Here is a 21,222-nt window from a genome sequence, read left to right as displayed (position 1 = left end):
ACACACACACTGACTGACTGAGTGATTTATTGATTGAGGTGGTGCTTTCTTAAACAATTTGCAGCTGAGTGCATTGGAGGTTAACACAAACCTCTCAACCGCTGCCGCCGTGCTTCAGTTTTAAGCGCGTGTGCTTTATATCCTGTGAAGGTGTCCTTAATTTGAGAATGGCCGTGACATTAGCACATGGCTTATTTCCTTGTTGCCTTGGTAACCATGTTGTTGGTCACAAGATGTCCGTTGTGGTCGTCCTGCGAGCTTTTAGCTACGTGGAGTCGGAGGGGGCCTCATAAGTGTGCGTGGGCTGTGACGTAGGACTGATGAGTGGTGTCTCATCCCAGATGACTATCTCCTCTGTGTCACTCAGTCGTGGGTCAGCGAGCCTGCGAGCCGCCGCTCTGAAGAAAACTGTGAAAAATCCACACAGTCATTGAAATAGTAAAATGGGACACGCTCACAGTCCATGTAATTGTAAAGTACCGATTAATGGGAATAGTAAAGCCGGAGCGCTGCTAAACATAGAGCTTCTTATGAATGCTTTATAAAGGAGGATATCAGCGTCGTCATGTAACTGATTACATTTCACATTTGGGCTGAGAAGCTCTACAAACCCTTTCAGAGCTCGGTGGGGTAAACTGAATAAAATGGCGCGGAAGGTTCAAAAGAAGGCTGTTTTTTTTCTGAGGTCCCTGAAAAGCTGACATTTGGAGACGATGCAAGGTTTTCACCCGACATCGACCATATTGCACTTTCAAATACAGATTTGTGTTTTGAGAACAATCTGGGATGTCGCGGCTCGTGTTGGGAGTTGGAGATACTCTTCTGGAGCAACTTCATGCCCTGAAGCGCTTTGGAAAACTCCCCTTCAGTTCTGTGATGTGTGCGGACTCAGGGACTTGTATCGAAATGTCCTGAACCATTCGTAACTATTAAAGGATGTGCTGACCCAGCAGCTGTGCTCCTCTCAGAGGACAGGCTGCAGTTAACTTTCCAAACGCACATTCCACCCTATCCACAGAGGCCCGGCTCCCAGATTTACTGTTTATGGGCACCTTGGCTCGGCATCATAATCACACTCTGCTGTGTCTGATGTTTGTTTGAAGCTGGGTGGGGGCCATGGAGTACATTTCAGCGCTTTGAAGTGTAAATTCAGGTCTGGTTGGAGCACCGTATGGAGGGCAGCGGGGAGATAGCGACAGCCATATGGATATAAGCTGGTGGTTTGATAATAGAGCAGTCTAACCCTTATCTGTCTGCTGAGGTGGCAGAGGCCCGGGAGGACGGGAGGTCGAACCCAGACCGGACGTCAACAGCGAGGGTCAGAAATTGTCTGGGCTCAGAGAGGTGAAGCCAGAGCAGAAATCAGCCCTGACCTAGATATGCCTCCTCAGCTGAGCTGTGAATAAGACCTGCAAAATCCTCCCAGTGAAAGAAGTTTAAAAAAAGCAGGAAACAGTTGTAAATAGTCATCAATATGAAATAAACTTTTACTGGAAGATATTGATTTTTCCTTACCCTTTTTTGTCTCCACCCCCACATGTCAGCAAGTGAGGCATGCTGCTTTTCTCATCTGTGCTGATTTATTTATCCGGTCTGGCCCTTAGTACCCTCATTTCATGTCTGCTCTCATTTCTGCTCCCGGTCTTTGTGACACCAACCTTACAAGTTATATTTTTACCCCCGATGCTCCTGAACGGCTGCGAACGACGTTCAGCAGGCGTGACAGCGGCCTCCATTGTACTCGAGCTGCAGCGTTTCTGTTCGTCCCCATCGCAGGCGGCGCCGCGTTCACCGGGCTCAGTCGGCAGTAGAAGCCCGCTTACCACGCAACGGCTTCAGTTGCCTCAGGCCTCCCCACCCTCTGAGCCCAGAGGAAATAGAGTGACAGGGGAGGACAGGGTGGACAGAAATAGAGAAGGAAAAAGGAGAGATAGATTGAAAAGAGACAAGGATGACAGGAGGAATGAAAGATGACACATCCTGTCACACCATATCTATGTAGGTTTTAGACCGAGTGTATTTGCATGTGTGTGCATGAATGCAACATGGCGTACACACACAGAGGCCCCAGCTCTGCGTGCTCAGCGCGTGTTTGTGTGACATCTGCATGAGCGGTATGTAAGTATGCATATTCATGCATACGTCCGAGTGGGTTGCGTGCGTACTCGTGTGCACTCGAGTGCGCACGGTATCCGTGTTTGTGTATCTGTGTGCGGCAGAGATAAAGACATGAAGGAGGAAGGGCCGCCGTGGTGCTTATATGTCACCCAGCGCCGGAGGGGAAATGACTCCTCTCTGTCCCCGACCCAGGGGAGGCAGAGGAGGAGCACAGCTGACTTCTCCTGCTTCTCTGCCTTTTTCTCACCCTCTCCTTCAGAAATGTAGCTAAAGCTTCTCCCTCTCTCTCTGACTCTCACACACACACACACACACACTCAAATGCGCGCTCGCTCACAGGAGTACGTCTCCCATTATCCCCCTTTCCTCCTCTTGTGCTTCTCATCCCGTTAAACCTCCTGTTCCCCTCCTCCGCTCTTCTCTATCTACCTCATGCTTCCCACCTCCTTTTTCTGCCGTTTTTCACCCCCCTGCAGCTAGATGTCAACTTGTGATTCTGTATTAACCCCTTGATCCCTTCTAACACACACGCACACACACACACACACACACACACTCTCCCACGCTCCTGTTAGCCTCTTGCACCACTCCGATCCCCTCTCAGGAAAATGAAAAATAAACCCAACAACAAACCAAGGCTTCTGATATTTCCTTCCCTCTGTTCAATTAAACATGGCCTCCATCTGCTTCCTTGTTTCACGTCAGCTTTTCTTCTGCAATATTGACTATGGTTGTTCTTGTGATTGTTTCTTAAGACTGTGTTTTAACCTGTTATAACCACAGATGTACGTGTTAACACTGGAGGAACATGTCACGAGTGTGTGTGTGTCTGTGTGTGTGTGTGTGTGTGTATGCGTGGAGTAGGGTGGATTTGTTCTGCTTCAAGGTTCTGTGCCAAAACTTTTTCAGAACATTCAATCTTTGTTCATGTGCCATACTGAGAAATTTATGAAATAAAAATAACGTTTTTTCACAAAATTCAAAGTGCAATTGGGGTGCTTATTTGTTACTGTAGGTCTATTAACTTAAAACAGTGTGTGCCAAAACAGCAGCAAACCTGCAGGTCATTGTGTCTGCATGTGTGTGTGAATTAATTTACGTGAATTCTTAACGTGCGCGTTCTACTACGATCAAGTTCTTTTCCTAGAGATCCTCCCCTCCTTTAGTCAGCGTCAGTTTATTCCTCAATGTGCCGCAGTAGTGTTGCAGTGTGTATGTGTGTGTGAAGGCATTGTGTCAGTGTGTTAAAGCTGATTTGACACTGAGGCTGTGGACCGGCTGGCTGCAGGGTGTGTATTGCGACCCAAGCTGCTGACCTACGCCTGCGCCCCACGTCTGTCCGCATGCGTGTGTGTCTTTGTGTTCATGTGGGTGCATGTCTGTGTGTGTGTCCGTGTGTGCGTGTTGTTCGTGGGATGCTGTTTAGCCTGCGGTGAACACTTAGCTTGTGCTGGCTGGGGGTTTGCCAAGAGGTCAGCTTCTGAATGCTACTGAGTCAGGGTTACAATTATTGGCTTATGTGTGTGTGTGTGTGTGTGTGTGTGTGTGTGTGTGTGAGTAGGGATAGGTCTGCAGGTTGGGGTCGGTGGGGTTAACATAGATTCATTTTGCCTTAACAGTGATTCTTCTGTAACATTTGGGGAACAAATTGTTTCATTTAACTATTTCAATATCTCAGCTCTGCAACAAAGGCATCACGCTCTGAAAGTGTTTGATGTTATTTCAGGGAAACTATTCCAAACCTATCACTAAACTTTGCTGCAAACCTGCTGACAGACAACTAATGATAAAAAGATTGAACGTGTGTGTGTGTGTGTGTGTGTGTGTGTGTGTGTGTGTGTGTGTGTGTGCGCCCTCACAAGCAGAGCTCAGTGTCCTTATTGAGACAATGCATAATATAAAAAATGCCCGGGTTTAAACTGTTCAATAATGTAATCTGGAATGAAACATAATCAATGACTCAGCAGGAGCTGCAGACACATAGTAAGACTTGAATGCCGTGAGACTCGACTTACTTAATTAAGAGTTGACTGACTTGACAAACGCTCAAGTCTTGTATTAATGGATTGTTAGATCTACACAGTGAGGGTATAACCAACCCTGTCGACTCCAAAATGACCTTCCCATATAGCTAAATGGAATTCTCACTTATGTTCCGAGTATTAAACACATGGTTTGCCACCTTTTAAATGGACTTACAGGGCTGATGGTAAATGTAGTCCACTGAAGAAATAGAATTCTCCCATTGTGAGCTATATTGGCCAAGAAAGCTGATCTTTCCGGCACCAGTGGCGATTTTGCTGCGTCTGACAAATAAACAAAATCAACTCACAAAACATCAATGAAGGAAATATTCAGCTACTCTGGCTTTGGTCGAAGAAAATCTTGAATTAACCGAGTAAAAGGTGAAAATATGCCGGCTCTATGCGCTGTTTTCCTTTTTTGTCTCTGTGCTGTGCTAAGCTGCCCCGCTGCAGCGGCTCGATGGCGGCTCTCACTCTTCACTTCTTCAGAGAAGACCATTATATAAAAAATAAAAAAAGACAAAATCGCCCTGCCGGTCTTGGTTGTCTCTTCCAGTTTATCTTCAGGATCCTGAAGAAACTTTCATGTAATGCACACACGGCTCTCTCTCTCTGGCCCGCTTGTCGTCGGTGACAGCATCCAAGAAAAACTGCGCATGCTGACATTCATTACAGCAGAATGTTTCCGTTTCTGTTGGCATCGGAGGGTGAGTCGTGTTTGCTCTCAGCAGCTCAGATTCTGGAGGGTCCCTGCCGACTATATCTTTCCAGCTGCAGCCTTGAGTGGCCTCTCTCCGCCTGAATACGGCTGAATCTCAGCCAAAACATCCTCAAATCTACAGTGGAAAAAAAAAATCACTGTTGAGGTTAGAAATGTAACACAAGCGATGACAACTGGGATGAGGAAGAACACATCAATAACAACTGCGGGAATTTTTTCACACTATACAATAGACTGGTATAGAGATACGGTTGGAAATCATTGAATTATACTTTACTGAAACAAAACAAAAACGCAAAAAAAAAAAAAAATACACTATTTAATTAACAATGTTGGGGGCCGGGGGGCACTGTGCAGTATCTCAGTCCGTGGGGACTTGGTTTGGGAACTGAAGGGTCGCTGGAACAAGTCCCTGCACGGACAAAATATGGAGTGTGGACTGGTAGCTGGAGAGGTGACACTGCTGGTGTCCCTTGAGCAAGTCACTGAACTCCAAGAAACGGCTCCGCGGTCAGTTGTACAGTAGCCGCAGTCGCTGCCCACAGCTCATAATAACAGTGCTGGTTAAGTGAAGACGCCTAGATGTCACTGTGTGCTGTGGTTTGTACAATGTGTGAAAATACGTTGATTTAGTTATAGACGTAAATCCAAATAAGTCACCGTTTACTTTTGGTTTCACGCGGGACACGAACAACAGTCATCTGGGTGAAAGTCTTTGTTTGACTTACACAACCTTCTTCTTCCTGTTGTAGGTCAAAAACAAAAAACGAGTTTCCCTAATAACGTTTCGTTGTATGGGCACGTAATTTGTAGGAAACCGGGCTGGTTCAACAAGACTCAAGGATCCGAACCCAAATGGGTTGCATTAAAACCTGAGAATCTTGACTTCTTGAGGATTTGACACTAAGACTTAAAAAAAACAGCTCTGCTCTTACTTTACATTTTTGATAGTTAGTCCGTATGGGCAAAAAAAACAAATCCAATGCATGTGGATGTTTCATCCTTACAAACTAGTTACCCTACATTTATAGACTGTACATTTGAACTATTTTAAAACATGCATACAATACAAAATCTACTGCATAAACTAAAAAGCTCTGACAGTTTTTACATGTAAACCAGGACGCATTTATTCTTTTTTTCCCCAAAGCTGGTAATCTAGCAATTTAGTTTTTCTTTTTTTTCTCTCTCTCTCTCTCTCCAAAAAATTCTGTAAATTCTGTAATCAGATCATTGTAATCCAGTTACACATTATGTATTACTCCTCCAGCCTTCGTGTGGGTGTGCGCATGAGAAGCAGCAGCAAAAAAAGATGCCAACAAACACTGTCCTGTTTTGCATGATGTCTGCGCACAATCCATGTTAAAGCAAACAGGTTTGAATTGCATTAGCATCATATAATTTGCATTACCATATTTAAAAAAAAAGAAAGTCTTACATGTTCTCTGCATGGCTGCGTGAGCTTCAGTGCACGGTGGAAGGTTAGTGCTCTTTCTACAGGAGTCATCTGTTGGAACTTTAAAATGCTGATGCGACAGCACCTCCATTCGCACACATGCTATCCAGCTGAATAGATTATGCAAAACCACCGAACAATTCTCACTTTCACCTTACCGACACTAGTATCTACATGACTCAAGGGTAGAGCAGCGAGCACGTACTTAAGATTGGAACAGACTGCATGAAATCCAGGGCAATTTATATGTGACAAAACAGTGAGGCTAAAGCATGCAGCTCAATCACAAGGCTCTATTTCTCTCTCAGCTCTAGTTAGGTCAAAATAGTTGTGATGGAAGGTGGTGGTGGGGGGGGGGGGGCTGTCAGGGAAGAAACACAAGCTGATGGAAGGACAAGGGGATCTGAGAAGGAGAAAGAGGAGGAGGAAGGGAGTCCTAATGATGAGCGGCAAGCAGGTTTCCGTTTTCTGCCCCCCCCCCCTTCTCATGAAAAGGCCAATTCTTTCAGTTGGCTGAAATCTAAGTGATTTTTCCCTCTCCTCTCCCCTTCTGGGGCTTGTCGCATGTCACTCTCCCCCTCGCTGCCATTTGTCTCTGGTTTTCTGCTCTGGTGCTCATGCGGCGTCGGCGTCGTGGTTACTCTGGGAGGTGAGCTTCGTCTGGAGGTCAAGGCTGGCATTAGTCCTGGATGTGAAGGTCAGAGGCAGAAAAAGGAGCCTCCGTCTTCTTTAATTCAGCCTTGTGTGATGAACGGTCCATGTCACCCCTTCCACAGCCCCCACGCGCTCTTCTCCTCGCCACTCTCCCGTTCTGCAGTGATACAGTTGTAAAGTGTAACCTTGGAGACAGGGGCTAATCATCCATCCCATAGCTACCCTTTCAATCCTTCTCCCTCCACCTCAGTGTCTCTTTACACCTCTCCTCATCACTTTTGCCTCCCACCTCCTCTCCACCTTTCCCCTCCTCTTCACCGCAACAGGCTATTTAGGTATTTCATTGGGTTTACAGTATTTTGTCAATTATCTGCCTACCTCTTTACCTCTCCTCCCTCCTTCTCCCCCCTCATCCTCCCCTCTCTTTGTTTGTCCTGTGGAAGGACGTTTGTTTTCCTGTGGGGGTAGAGGGGAATCGACATCGAGAGATGAGTTATTGATTAGAAAGCAGGTTGCAGCGGAGAGGTAATGCGGCTCAAAGAGAGAGAGAGAGAGAGAGAGAGAGAGAGAGAGAGTGAAGACAGGATGACACGTACAACCTATGACAAATCCTGCATACTGTAGCAAGGCAACATACCCACGCATGCCGATGTAACTTACAGTATATATATATAACATATGTGCGATGTGGTGTATGCACGCTGTTCCATGCACACATGATTAAAGGTGACACAAATTGTCCCTGTTTTGTGAAAATCTTTGTAATTCATTAATGTTTAACAAATTAGGAGATACATGGGTATCTGTGGGTGGAAATCAACATCCCATCAGGCTCTTAAAACTACTTGTTACTGCTTCACCTATATAATAATCGCAAATCCTTAAGTTTGATTAGCTTGTTTATTTCGATTAGTGTGTCATCATCAGTGCGAGCTGACCAAAGTGACTTTGCAGGTATTCGGATCACCTTTCAAACGAACCAACTGGTGATTGACATTAGTTGAGACTAAATGAACCAACACATTCTCACTCCCAACTAGTCAAATTCAAGACTCAACACACTCAGAGGAGAGTTAAAGTATTTCTTGAAGGCAGGGTGCGGTACACAGATAGCGGTCCAAAAACGTTAGGCAAGATCTGAGCAGAGCTGCTAGCTGTGGGGTTGGCCGACCCTTTCTTACGATGTCCAGTTTATCTGGAAATGTTCTTCTTGAGAAATCCGTTTCTCCTCCTTCAGCCATTGAGTGTTAAAAAAACAAAGCTAGGTAAAAAAAGAAATAATCTACACCAAGCAAAATGCCAAAAATGTCATGTCAATGTCATAACTTCTTACATATCTTTCAACTTGAACTATAAGCCCGGTGTATCTCATACAGACGCCGATATCATGCCTACGTGCACCGATATCAGACACCAAGGTCCTCTGTCCAAAAGTTGTATTTGACGAGTCGGGAGTGAGAACAAGATGTATGAACACGCCACTCATTGGCTTATCCTTAATTTATTTTTATCGAATTTGAAAACTGGAAATCGTGACAGCTAATCAGGAAACTATTTCATCCAAATCATTTTTTAATGGATTTGAGTCGACAAACAGGATGAACAGAAGGTAAATCCTGCTTTATTTTAGATCTGCAATGCTCAGGACTTAAGATGCAGTGAGTTGGCGCTCAGTTTAAATTGCTGCTGGTTTGTTGTCATAAACCACTTTCCATAATTTGCTGATTTGTCTGACTCTCAGCTACCAGAAATGGTTTCTCAGTGGATGTTTTTCGGACTAGTATCACAAGATTCAGGGTAGCTTTGCAAGGCGATGCATGTTGGTCAAGCTCAAAACAAGCCCGTTTATCTCAATTCCTGAACGGCAACACACAGGGGATATAATTTTCCACCTGACTGACGCATTTTAACTGCACCGTTAAGCTCGCCATCACATAATGAAAAACCTACACACTTTGGGCCACGTGTGGCTCACATACAAGGGCAGGTATGACACCAGCAGATTTGCAGTTAGGCAGCGCAGAGAATATGTCATCCCAGGAGAAGGTCGAAAAAATCCAGCAAACAACAGAAGATGTAATTTATAACAAGGATTTACCCAGGGACACTATTTCATGCACAGTTATCCATGAAGAGATGTCTTTTTTTTTTTCCTAAGAGCAAGCATATGTTCTGTCAGACACCGGTGGAGGCATCAACATAACACCAGTCCATCAGCCAACGTGTGTGTGTGTGTGTGTGCGTGCAGTAGAAACAGCTCTTTAAAGAAGGTGCCAGAGCCGTCTCTGTGGTGCTGCACAGTGTTTGCAGCATGTTGACTTGTGATTTGACGCTATCACAGGCTCCAGTCTGGACCCTGCGATGGGCTCGCGCCCACGCATCCGTTTTCCATCGAGTTCCTCAAATCCTGACATCCGACAGGACTCTCACAGAGGAGATGAGAGCGGCCCGATTGCAGCCTGCTATCTCGGATAATTATCTCTGATATTCAGCATTCCTGACTACAGCACAACAACGAGGAGAGTAACTGTACAAACAAACACGATGCGATTATGAATGCATTACCATCCAGCCGACAGGCAATCAACGCGCAAATGTCTTGTCGCGCAACCCCGCAGATTCCTGAGTCCTCTCAGGTTTCTAACACACTAGAGATGATTGACGTGCAAACAGAAGCCGCTCGCATAGAATAGAATCGGTTTGCCTCACCCCTCCCACCATCACCCCTCTACCTGCTTTTACTCTTACTCTCTGTGTCTCTTGCTAACATAAAGGTGCTGTGTATGTTTCCCAAGGTGAATTGGCTGGCTTGATGGCGCACGCCGAGACGTGATTGTGCACTTGTAGTACATTTTAAGATCCATGTACTGTGCAGCGTGCAACCTTCGCTCGTGCACATGGTCACTGCTGCCACCACTCCCTTCCATCCCTGTGCTGCAGCGCTAAACGATTCAAGTAGTTGCGGTAATGACTTGAGGCAAAGGAGGCAATGGTTGAGGTGAATCTCTCTCTCTCTCTCTCCCCCTCTCTCCCCCCCCCCCCCCCCCCCCCCCCCCCTCTCTCTCTCTCTCTCTCAGCGTCTTAAATCCATCGATTAGCTACAGAGGAGTACTGACAGGCAGCAGCCACTGCGGTCCTGCAGGGTTGCTTGTGTGTGTGTGCGCGTCGGCCCGCGAGTGTGAACAACAGATAGGGATACAGACAGCAGACACGGGGGCAGAGCCTGCAGTTGTGCACACCTATGCGAGGGAGTGCGAGAGCCTTATTTACTCCACTACTTGGTTTATTGAGTCAACCCCCTCAGTCAGGCTCTGATGCAGCTGCCTGCCAGCCTGCCACCCCGGCTGCGTGCTAAGTCACCAGGCTTTAGCTGCGTCCGTGCCCCCCCCTGCAGTTGAAGGCAGCCACAAAAGCACTTTCTTGTGCACATGCAAGCGTCGTTGACCATGCAGGGGCACGCCACCTCTGCGCCCGCACACACGCTGGACCCGCTTAAGCTTGGGACCTGTGACGGCAGCGATGGTGCCTAATGAGACGACATTATTTATAGTCCGGCGTGACAGAAGCGGCCTCGCCATTAGACTGATAATGAGTCACTGGGATATTGATGGATGCTTGTCTATATTGGTATTCACCAAGGAACCGGTGCCACTTCTCCGGGTTGCCGTGGATACCAATGTTGCCTGCTAAATGACCCAATAATAATAATGATAACAATGACTGCACTATGTGGAGATTGAGCTTTAAAACCACAGGGAGAGGGACGCCGGCCGGAGCGCGAGAGTAATGAGGATGGAAGGAGAGTGATGCAAATGAAAAAGAGGATATGAATGTGGGAAGAGGGGGGGGGGGGGGGGCAGACAGGGGGGGGGTCAGACAGGGGGGGGGGGCACACACACACAATCGATGATCAGTGAAGTAGCATTAGCATTGTTCACACATCCCTGAGCCTCCCCCCCCCCCCCCCCCCCCCCCACACACACACACACCAACCCCTTCCTCTTGCGGCCTCTCTGTCTTTCTTGCTGCAGTAGCGTTGCCATGGCGACCGAGAAATGTGGGAATACCTCTGTCCTTCAGAGAGAGAGAGAGAGAGAGAGAGAGAGAGAGAGAGAGAGAGAGAGAGAGAGAGAGAAGGAAGAGATGGAATGAGACAAAGGTAGCGAGGAAGTGAGGAAGGCAGAAAAGAAGGAAGATGCTGGGGCGCTCGTGGGTGGGGGAGCAGACGTTGCTCACTGGCCGCTGAGCGCACATTAAAAGCCTTGTTTGGCCCTTGAAGGAGCAGCTAAAGTATGAAACATTGGGATCTTAAACACTCGCGTACACACACAAACAATTGTGCGTCAGAGTCGGCGCCCCGCTAATGCATTCAGCTCCCATCGCTGGCTCCGGTTCCATGAAAGAGAGTTAGTGGAAAGTGTTTTTGAGTGAGTTTTTGTGTGCGCAGGCGCACACGTGTGTGTGTGTGTGTGTGTTCACCTGGCCTCTGTGTTGTGAAGCCATGGTTACTATGACAACTCATTTAGACTGAAATAGTCTCGGTGCCTTTTGCTTTCCGCTGCGTGGCATGTTTCCCTCTCCTTGTTTACCCTAAATTATTCCCCTCGTTGTCGTCTGTTCGTGCAGGTGACCGGTGCATTAGCCAGCTATAGTGAGGTGCCCCCCCCCCCCCCCCCCCCCCTCCCCCTCCTGTTGTTCCCTTTTGCAGCATCGCTCTCACCTTACTGCCAACCTGCTGCAAAGATCCTCCTCCAATTCATTTTATTGGCAGCTAGCATTTCCATGGAAACATCTCGAAACCATGGCAACTATTTGAATGGAGCCAAACGCTTTCAAAGCTGCTGCACTCGTCCCCTCGCTCTCCCTCTTTTCTCCCTCTCCCTCATGCTATCTTTACTCGCTCCTTTTTCTCCTCTTCGGTGTGGACAATGTTGCTGTCGCAGTCCACCTGCACGAGTGTATAAATACACATATGTATGTGTGTGTGTGTGTGATAAAGTACATATGCAACACAGCATGCGATTACTGAATCTGTGTGCTTCATTGTACTCGTGCATGGATTTGAGCTTTGATGGGTTTTGGCCGTGTGACTGTGTGAGCCGATTGTCTTTAACACACACGTGTAGGTGTCCATGCATGTTGCATCCTCTGCTTGTGCACTCTCTGCAGGAAGCAAACGTGATTATGGCCGAGTGCCTAATGCCTAAGCCTCCTCTCCTCCTCCACTACTTACCTTGAGCTTGTCCTTCCAAGTGTTTCAGTAGCATGCCTGTCTGTCAAACTTCTGACTCCTCCCCCGGGATGCAGCCTGATGATGTGAACCGGAGTAAGACTGAACTGACTGGCTGCCTGGGAGTCAAGTCACAGCAGGACTCTCCTGACTCGGCCTGGCATTACTGCAGCTACTGTGGTGGTGGAGTCCACAAGCATCCAGCCAGACGAAGGTTTGATTTGAATGCAGCAGTAGGTCACGTTAGTGCAAATCAAGTGAGACGCCACAGATTTGCCATATTTGAAGAGAAGTGTTTTCATTGCGTTTTTAATTCTTTTACAAAATATCTATATATTATGTACACCTAGCAAAAACGAATGTGACAGACCTGCAATAAATGCTCCCTTCATGAAGGTTGTGATGTTTGGTTGTTGTTAAAACTGTTGCGAATGGTGTCGATTTAACCATATGATGATTTTAAAGGATGTAGCGTATAGACCTGTTAAACTGTATTGCATTCAGACCAGTGTTTCTGGTATTTAGCCCACCCTCACTCATATAGATGGGGTGGACAAAATAATATGGTAATAATTTATAACCAAACATACTTTTACTGCAGGACTGTTGTATTTAACTCCATTAGTCTTAACAAGGAGTACCTAATATACTGTCACTATACATCAGAAAGTTGAGGAAATATGTGAATGTAATTAAGCAAATATATTTAATTTAAAGAAAGACCGCATAAGACCTATTTTTATCTTTTTTAAAGTTGGATGTCAGTGCCATGGATGAATTACTGTATGGACCCAGACTCAGGGGCCCCTCTGGCCTTCACCTTGAAAATGTCACTCAAAGAGACAAGTATACCAAACAGGGAGATACTCAAAATGACCACTGAAATACACAAAGAGATGCAAAACCGCTGCAAAGAGACACAAATAGACTCACTACGACTATGAAAATGGGCAAAAACAACCACGAAGAGTAACAAAATGACAACAAACAGATACAAAGCAAATACAAACAGACTCAAAATGACTACAAAGCAACATAAAACGACTACAGAGAGACACAAAAAGACTACAAAGAGACAGAAAGCTAATGCAAAGAGACACAAAATTACTACTAAGAGACAGAAAACAACTGAATAATAATAAAATAATAAATATATAATCAGAAACTAAGTCTATGTGTCTTGCCCCTGTGTAGGAGAGTGACGTGGGGTCCCATACTCACCTGGTAAATGCTCCTGTGCATCAGCATGTTGGTCTGCATATGTTGCCCAGAGAGTGGACCACTTAGGTAAACCCGACGGGTGCTCGGTGCACTTAGAGACATTGCGCTGCAGGATTCCTAGGTAGTTGAAACGGATCAAAACCTATACCATTCGTTTCCATTTGGATCTGTGAATGCGCCAATATGTATCTTAAAAGCCAAAGGTGCACCAGTTAGCATGAGAACCAGAATATGTTGTTCTAGTGGAAGGCAATGCTCACTTTAAGACACATAAAGCAGAGACATTCTGCTTGAAATGGCTTTCACTTCTTGTCAAACATATTTATTCCGATAGCCAACTCTGATGGATCCTCTTCAGATGAGACAGGGATGTTTAGTAGGATGTCCAACAGCATAATGATTTAAGTAGCTTGAGATTGTATGTGATAATGTACTGGAGCGTTTCCAAAAGAAGTTTAACAATAGAAGTCACAGCTTGACTGGACTGCATGGCTACAGTGAGCTGGATCTGACTTATCATCTAAGAGCTGTTTGAAAGTTGTTTATTTTTATTTTTTTTGAGGTACATATCAGAGTAGTTCCATTAACACAGGGGGCTTTGGATGTGACAGTGCTGACTGAGACAAGAGATGTGAGGAAGACATTTACACAGGACTGCAACCAACAATGCTTTGTGTGACTGCTGTTGTGTGCCAAAAAAGGGAAGGGGAAAAAGAAGGGCCATAACTGTGAAATTTAATCTGTCCTATTTTAGATCCGTCTGTAATAATTGATATCTCACCACAGCTCTGATGCAACAGAAGGCTTTGATTTTATCTGAAGGATCTAATTGTAAGGCTGTGGTCATACAAGTACAGGGGAACTAATAACATCACTCTCAACACGAAACTTGCAGATACAATTATTTCCATCCTTAATGATAATGGAGGGAGTGCAGATGTGTGGAGAGCAATCTCTCTGCATCCCTTTAATGTCGAGCTGCCCTTATTGTCTTTATTGAAGCGAGCCATGAAACATGTATGAAGCAGTAATATCACTATTATGCTTGAATCATGACAATCTAAGAGTTGTGCTCAGCTTGTCTTCTTTCTCACCTCTTTCTTTTTCATGTACTTTTTTCTGTGCTTGCAATTTTCCGACCCCGGATTCCTTAAAATAAAACATTTCATTTTTTTTTCCTTTAGCAAGTAAAGTGAAATTAGCGTAATTGTTTTAATGAAAAGACCTCAAGGCATTTTTTCTCCACCCTGTGATAGCAGATGAGTCCCTCTCACCTAAAGCGCAATGCTGTCCCCAAAATCCGAGAAAGAAGCACAAAACACAAACCACCGTAACAGCAGAAAAATATAACAAATACTGCAAAAAAAGAAATTACCAAAAACAATACCCTAAAATAATAATACTATTACTAAACATAATGCAGATGAAAGCACAGCTATATACACACGTCTATTCCCCAAAGACCTGCTCAGGATTTGCTCAGTGGGGGGAAAAAAACAATTACAGTGGCATGAAATGAATAAAAGGTATATTCAGTTATCTGAGTCCTTTGAAGATGGGTGAGGACGAGTAAGCAAATCTAATTCAACAGCGAGAGTTTTCCGTTGCAGAGAAGCATGAGGAGGGAAAAAAAACCTCCCAAAATGCAGAGATTAGTTGGTACCAGTTTTTTTCTTCTCTGGGGAGTCTGGGTTCGAGGGGGGGGGGGGTCTGTGACACACTGAGGAGGCAAACTACAACAGTTGCAGGATTCCTGTGAGTTAATGATGAGGAGCCAGCAGAGGTGAGGACATTATGATCAAACACATGCAGAGAGAACACAAATGAACACATTTGGGGGGGGTTGACGAAATAACAGAGGCACCCCGACAATATGTGAATATCAAGCAGCTAATAAGGAGGACGGCCACCCTTTGCTGCCTTTCAGAACAGCTCCAGTCCTCGCTGGGAAGCTTTCATGCTGGCTTCCTGGACTGCGTGTGGCGGCATCTTGGAGCTTCTTTCAAGGGGGAAAGTAAGGGACGAGGGAACGGGGGAATCCTCTGATAACAGTTCAGTGATGTTTCTGGTTGAGGCAACGCTGCTGTTTGAGAGTTTTTGTTCAAAACATGCTGTTTCCCATAACAAAAGTGTTTATGAGTCATTTAGTTTTCTAGGAAAGTGTCCTGCAGTGTTTTGCTCTCTGTCTGGCCTCCAACGGGGAATCAGGCCTTCTAAGTTTTTACAGTGGGACAAAGTACCATGAACTATTTCTGGGACTTTTCTTTTAATTTTTTTTATTGCAATCGGTATACAGCAGCAGTTCCCAACCATCTTTGTCTGATGTACTCACAGCCTTGTCAAAGGATCAAGTACCCTTCGGTCGACACCACCATGTGTTCCAAACGTGTTCATTTGAATTGATTTTACACTGCTGTCGCTTAAAACCATTCATTATATTGAATTAGACCTGATCCCCTGTAGATTTGCAGGGCTCATTCTTAGCAAACAAAAACACAAAAATACTTCTTATACACATAATATTTTCCATTTGTTCAAATTAGTTGAGCTCTACCACAACCTCTCAGAGTAGGTTAACCCCTGCTGGTAACAGTAGAACCTGGTTGGGAATCACTGGTGTACAGCATCACATCATCGCATTGTCTTCCAATGCGAGACAATTACCGCATTGGAAGAACACAAACACTATGATATGTGATCACAGGTTGGGTCACTGTAAATGTAATGTGACCCAACCTGTCAAGATGTATGATCACAGATTGGTTCAGAGTATATAAACAAAGTTTGTGAGTGAGGCATTTGCCTCGTGCTGCTGCGTGTGTGGAGCGTGGAGACATCATGATGGAGCAGTGTTTGTACCCGAGGCTGCATCTGCCATTTGAAATGGCCTCGTAGTCCTTGTCTGTTACATGACCATGCAGATCAATCATTAGACATTTATAATGCCAGTGCATGACTGAACATAGTTGCTACAGATCCACCGTCATGTCCCACAGTGTTCAACTGAGACTGGGCTGAAGGCCTTCTTAGAAAAAGAGAAATTACAACTAATTACACTATTTGGTATATTGGTTCTGTTGTTAGCCATCTTTCTTTTTCATTCTGGAGTTTTGTAAAGCTCAATGTATCGCTTCATTGAGACTGCTGTTATTGAGGAGTTAAATGTTTGGTCATTTTTGTAGTTTTGCATCATCTAGCAACCTTTCTTTTAAGTGTCTGGCTTCACCACTTTTTTTGTCTCCATCAGTGCAGTTTGTCAGTGTTTTGCATATGTTTTCAAGATTCTCCAGACCGTTTCCTTTCACACTTTGCAGATGGATTTACATACACAATATGTGGCTCATTTGTGTGTGCCAACATATTAAACACCTACACATGCATGTGTGTGTGTGTGTGTGTGTGTGTGTGAGTGTGCACCCACACACGTTGCTAATGAGAACCTTCTGTCGGCTATATTTATTCCCTAAAACGGCATTCTCACCGCTATGTGGCAACTTAAAACTACAAAGGGTTAACTTACTTTAATTCCTGAATCCAGTCCTAACTCTAACATTCCTCCCTGCCCTTTTCTATCATATTAATCAATTCTGAACACAATTTCCAATTCAGCAGACATGTTCATTACAGTGAGAGCAATCAATAAACTGGATGAGACATTTTTCAGAGCAGCCTGTGAAGACTAAGGAGCAGTGAGGAACGAGGAGCTCTATCTCAAATCTGCTGGTGAGACTTTGGTAAAAATAGTCTGACATCTTACCAGTGTATTACTGTGAGGATTGTGACATGTCGCCATTCTCTCTCACTTTGCATGAAGTGTCCAGTTTGGTTCATTCTTGTAAGGTAAGATGACGGTAGATTTTGTCTCCCCATCACTTATTTTTGTAGGAATCTCTATACGGCCATTATGGAAAGGAGGAATTATTACAGCACCCAGTAACAATTCACGAATCAATATGTTGTTGATGTTTTGAGACAGACTTGAACAAATGTGAAGCTGTCCTTTAAGATGAGCACCCTGACCTCCAAGTCTAATGGAAATGGTCTAAAAAATATATTTTTTCCAGTATCGGCTGAGACAAAATAAAATAGAAAAACGATGGATTGCTTTCTTCTGGTGAAGGAGATTTAGTGTGTCAGGGTTTTGTTAATAAACGAACAAATCGAAAGACTGGTGTGGGATCAGCGTGGATGGCATTGTACTGGACTGTCATTACGAAGAGGGAACTGATACAGAAGGCAAAGTCGTGGATTTACAAGTCAAACTCTCACTGCTTGAATTTACTGTAGCCTATATTGAATTTCATAAATTTGCAAAACAGTTGAAAAAGTTTAATTTCTTGTTTAATTTGACTACAACTTCTATTTGTGTTGTATACCAAAAAGTCTATGTCAATAGTATATATGGAATCTACAAAATCTTCACAAATCCACACAAAATGAATGATTTACGACTATATTTACTGTGATTTGGAACTTTGCTGACTTGCAAAACATACTTCGTGCCTCTTACTTGCACCGTAACTCTAAACCCTACGACCCTAACCAGCCCTCTATGAAGAAAATGAGACCCAGCCCAAATGTCCTCACTCTGGAGGATTCTCATATAGACATGAGCTCAGTGTAGACAAAGCTGTCTGTTTCCGTCAGCCACATGCGGTCATGAAGTTGTCATTATTCTTGTGAAATGTGAGGGCAGCGCTCTCCTTTACACCTCCACCCCCCAGATACATTGTGCTCATTATATGGGTCGTGAGCTCAGGGAGCGTTTGGGCTCTTTAATCATTGAACACGATGACACGGGGCATAAGTCACACTGGTATTCAATAGAGCATAGCATGGGCAACAGAAGAGAAAGACAAAAAGCCCATGTGCTTACAGTCCGGTGGTCAGGAGGTGGATGGACACTGTGTGCGGTGCAGAAAAACAGGTGGACGGTCCTATATGATATACGTGTGTTCTCCCTCTCTTTCGTTTAGTTCTTATACAGTAATTACATGGATGAGACTCACTGCAAGGCTCTTTCGCTCCAGTGCTCTTCCTCTCTCTCTCTCTCCAAGTCTGTGATTTCATGTATAATTACTTGCATAATTATAGTTCCCTCAATCCTACTGTTTCAGGAGGTCTGTTTCTGTCTCTCTGGTATCTCTTGTCTTTCTTTTTCCTTCGACACACAGCCATAACAGTGCTCACACCCTACCGATACCGCCTCCCTCTTGCCTGGTGGTAAGGCTTGTCTTGTCACTCTCTTTTGTTTCGTCTTCGTCGTCTGAGGCAGGCCTGTTCTAATATTGGAAAGACAGCAAAGCAGATACAGTGTGCAGGAAGAAGTCGACGGTTTACTCCTGGGCTGCCATGCTTCCTCATGAATTATTCATTCAGACATCACAAATTTAAAGAGCCTTAAGGTGTGTCATAGGGAATGAGGGGAAAACAAAATGCTCTATTTTTTTTTCTTGCTTACTACTTAAAGCTTTCTGTGTGAGAAGGCGGAGGCAGTAGCATTGTACACCTGCACCTTCTCATGTTTTTGAAAGTTTCATAAGGCTCGCGGATGATGCCAGTAGATACAATTAGTTTGATTGCTTAGCAACTGAATATCACTTTTTTTGAGAGCGGGAACAGACGGTTAAACCTCAGGTGCAGTATCGAGGTTACACGCTGTTTTTTCAGAAGAATCTGTTTTTCCCAAAACTTCCACGCAAAGTAGCATGCGGTGTATCTTCAGCGCCGCTTTCATGTGTCAATCAGCGGAGTAACGCACCACACTGTGTCTCAGGTTAACTGACAATACAATCATATCAACACCACACATAATCCACACACACACACACACACGCGCGCTCGCAGAGTCATTTACTGCTCGACAGGGTTCAAAATGTAAGCTTTGCGCTGCACTGCAGGTCTACTGTGCAACCAATCGTGGCCTACTTTCAGGTATCTGGAGGATTTTCCCTGCTTCATCTGGGCTTTTATGCCCTCACCCTGTTTCAACTCATCTCTTAACAACATGCTGCAACGTAAAGGAGGAAATGCAATCGGTTGTGCTCAGAAGTGCTGATTGTTTTAAAGTGAGTGCCAAGAGTCAGGATTAGGCTGGCATGTTTTGGAAGGCGTCGGGTTTGCAGCGTCTGTCAGAGACGCATCGGTGATGTAATAGTTGTCAATAACCTGCCACTCACGATTACCCCTGAGACCCTGATGATGGTCATCGTGGTCGTTGTCACTGTGCTCTAACCCCCTCTGCTGGACAGACGGGAGACCAGGACCTTATGCAGTCAGTGGTGGGACAGGCCTGGAGAGTAAAGTACCCTCACATCTCCAGAGGAGGGTGATGTATTTATTCTGCAGTGAGCAACTCCACAAACTATTTTGTTTTTTGTTGCCATGTTGATCTTTCTCCCTCTCTGTCAGAAGGTGGAATCAGGGGTGTGTATGTACGGGAGGGCGGAGTCACTTGGGACGGTGGTCTGGGTTGCAGCACATCGGCGAGGCTTTAATTTGGTGTGCGAGGCGAGCCGCGGCGGACTCTCCCAGCAGAGCCGGTGCCGTGTTTGTTTTGCGGGTGTGTAAATTAGCGGTAATTCGTTTGCTCAATAATGACGTGGGAGAGCTAATTAGGGCAGTGTTGATGGGTGCATTAATTAGTCTCTAGTGTGCGATGCTAATGAGACCCTGATTCGGAGTTTGTGTTTGCATGTGCATGAGTGTAAGCCATGTATCTGTAGAGGCCTACCACTATAGGTCATGCCATGAAGAATGGAGTAAGACAGGGAATGGGTGAAGAGTGCCTTTCTCATTTATTCTCAAACTCATGGTGTCCTGCTTCTCACTCTTCCGGCTTGTTCCCCGGAAATTGTTCTCAGCGCTCCATCTTGAAGGACGTCCCAAATCCTAAAATGCATCTTGGGGAGCCAGGTGGCTTGCCGGAGCAGTTGCAAGCAAGGAAACACCGGTGAATCTCATCTATCTATCTATCTATCTATCTATATAAATGAAAATAGTAAATATTCAAGTTGTAATGATCACTGTTATGCTCGTCTGACAGAGATCATTATGTACAGCAGTATAACCAAACAATGGACAGATGATGCAGCTGTGCCACACTTCATATTTAATTGACCGATCATTAGAATGATGAGGCTCTGTGGCAACGATGTCTCATTTGATGAATGCATGTTGCCTCGACTCCTCTCCTCGTGTCTCTTCCTTGCCTCCTCCGTTTGCATCTCCCATGGGCCGGACAAGCAAGCCAAAAAAGCCACCGGCGTGGCCGGCTACCTTGTATGCGAGTCGGCGTTGAAGTGCTGGTCATTTGCTCTTTGACTCTTTATGTCGTTAAATAGCACTAGGCACGACATTGATTTGAGACCGCATGGAAAAATATATTATTGTTTGACACTTCCCTTCAATGGAGCACTGAAAAAACAGCTTAACTGTCTGTGTCAGTTTGTTGCTTCATGTCACCAGCTTTGATTGAACAGGACTGTCGCCTGGTGCTCTTTTGCTCGTAGTGTGAACACAGCATAAGACACGAGGTGACGAATCAAGGATATTTAAAACTGGGACGTGAGAAAGGTCCTGTGTCTCTGACTCAACGTGTGTGTGTGCGTGTGTGTGTGTGTGTGTGTGTGTGTCTAAGCATGAAGGACGCTGCAGGTCTATATCTATATCTGTGTATAAGAACCCCTTTAATCCTGGTGGCTCCATGATGTCGGCCATGCCTTGCTATATAGTGATCCCTCCACTCAACCGTCACAGGGCTGCTCCCACACCGAGCACCAGGAGGTGTGCAGCCGGT

Source organism: Pholis gunnellus (genome assembly GCF_910591455.1).
Source record: "Pholis gunnellus genome assembly, chromosome: 17".
Classification (NCBI taxonomy): Eukaryota; Metazoa; Chordata; class Actinopteri; order Perciformes; family Pholidae; genus Pholis; species Pholis gunnellus.
This window is presented reverse-complemented; position numbering follows the sequence as displayed.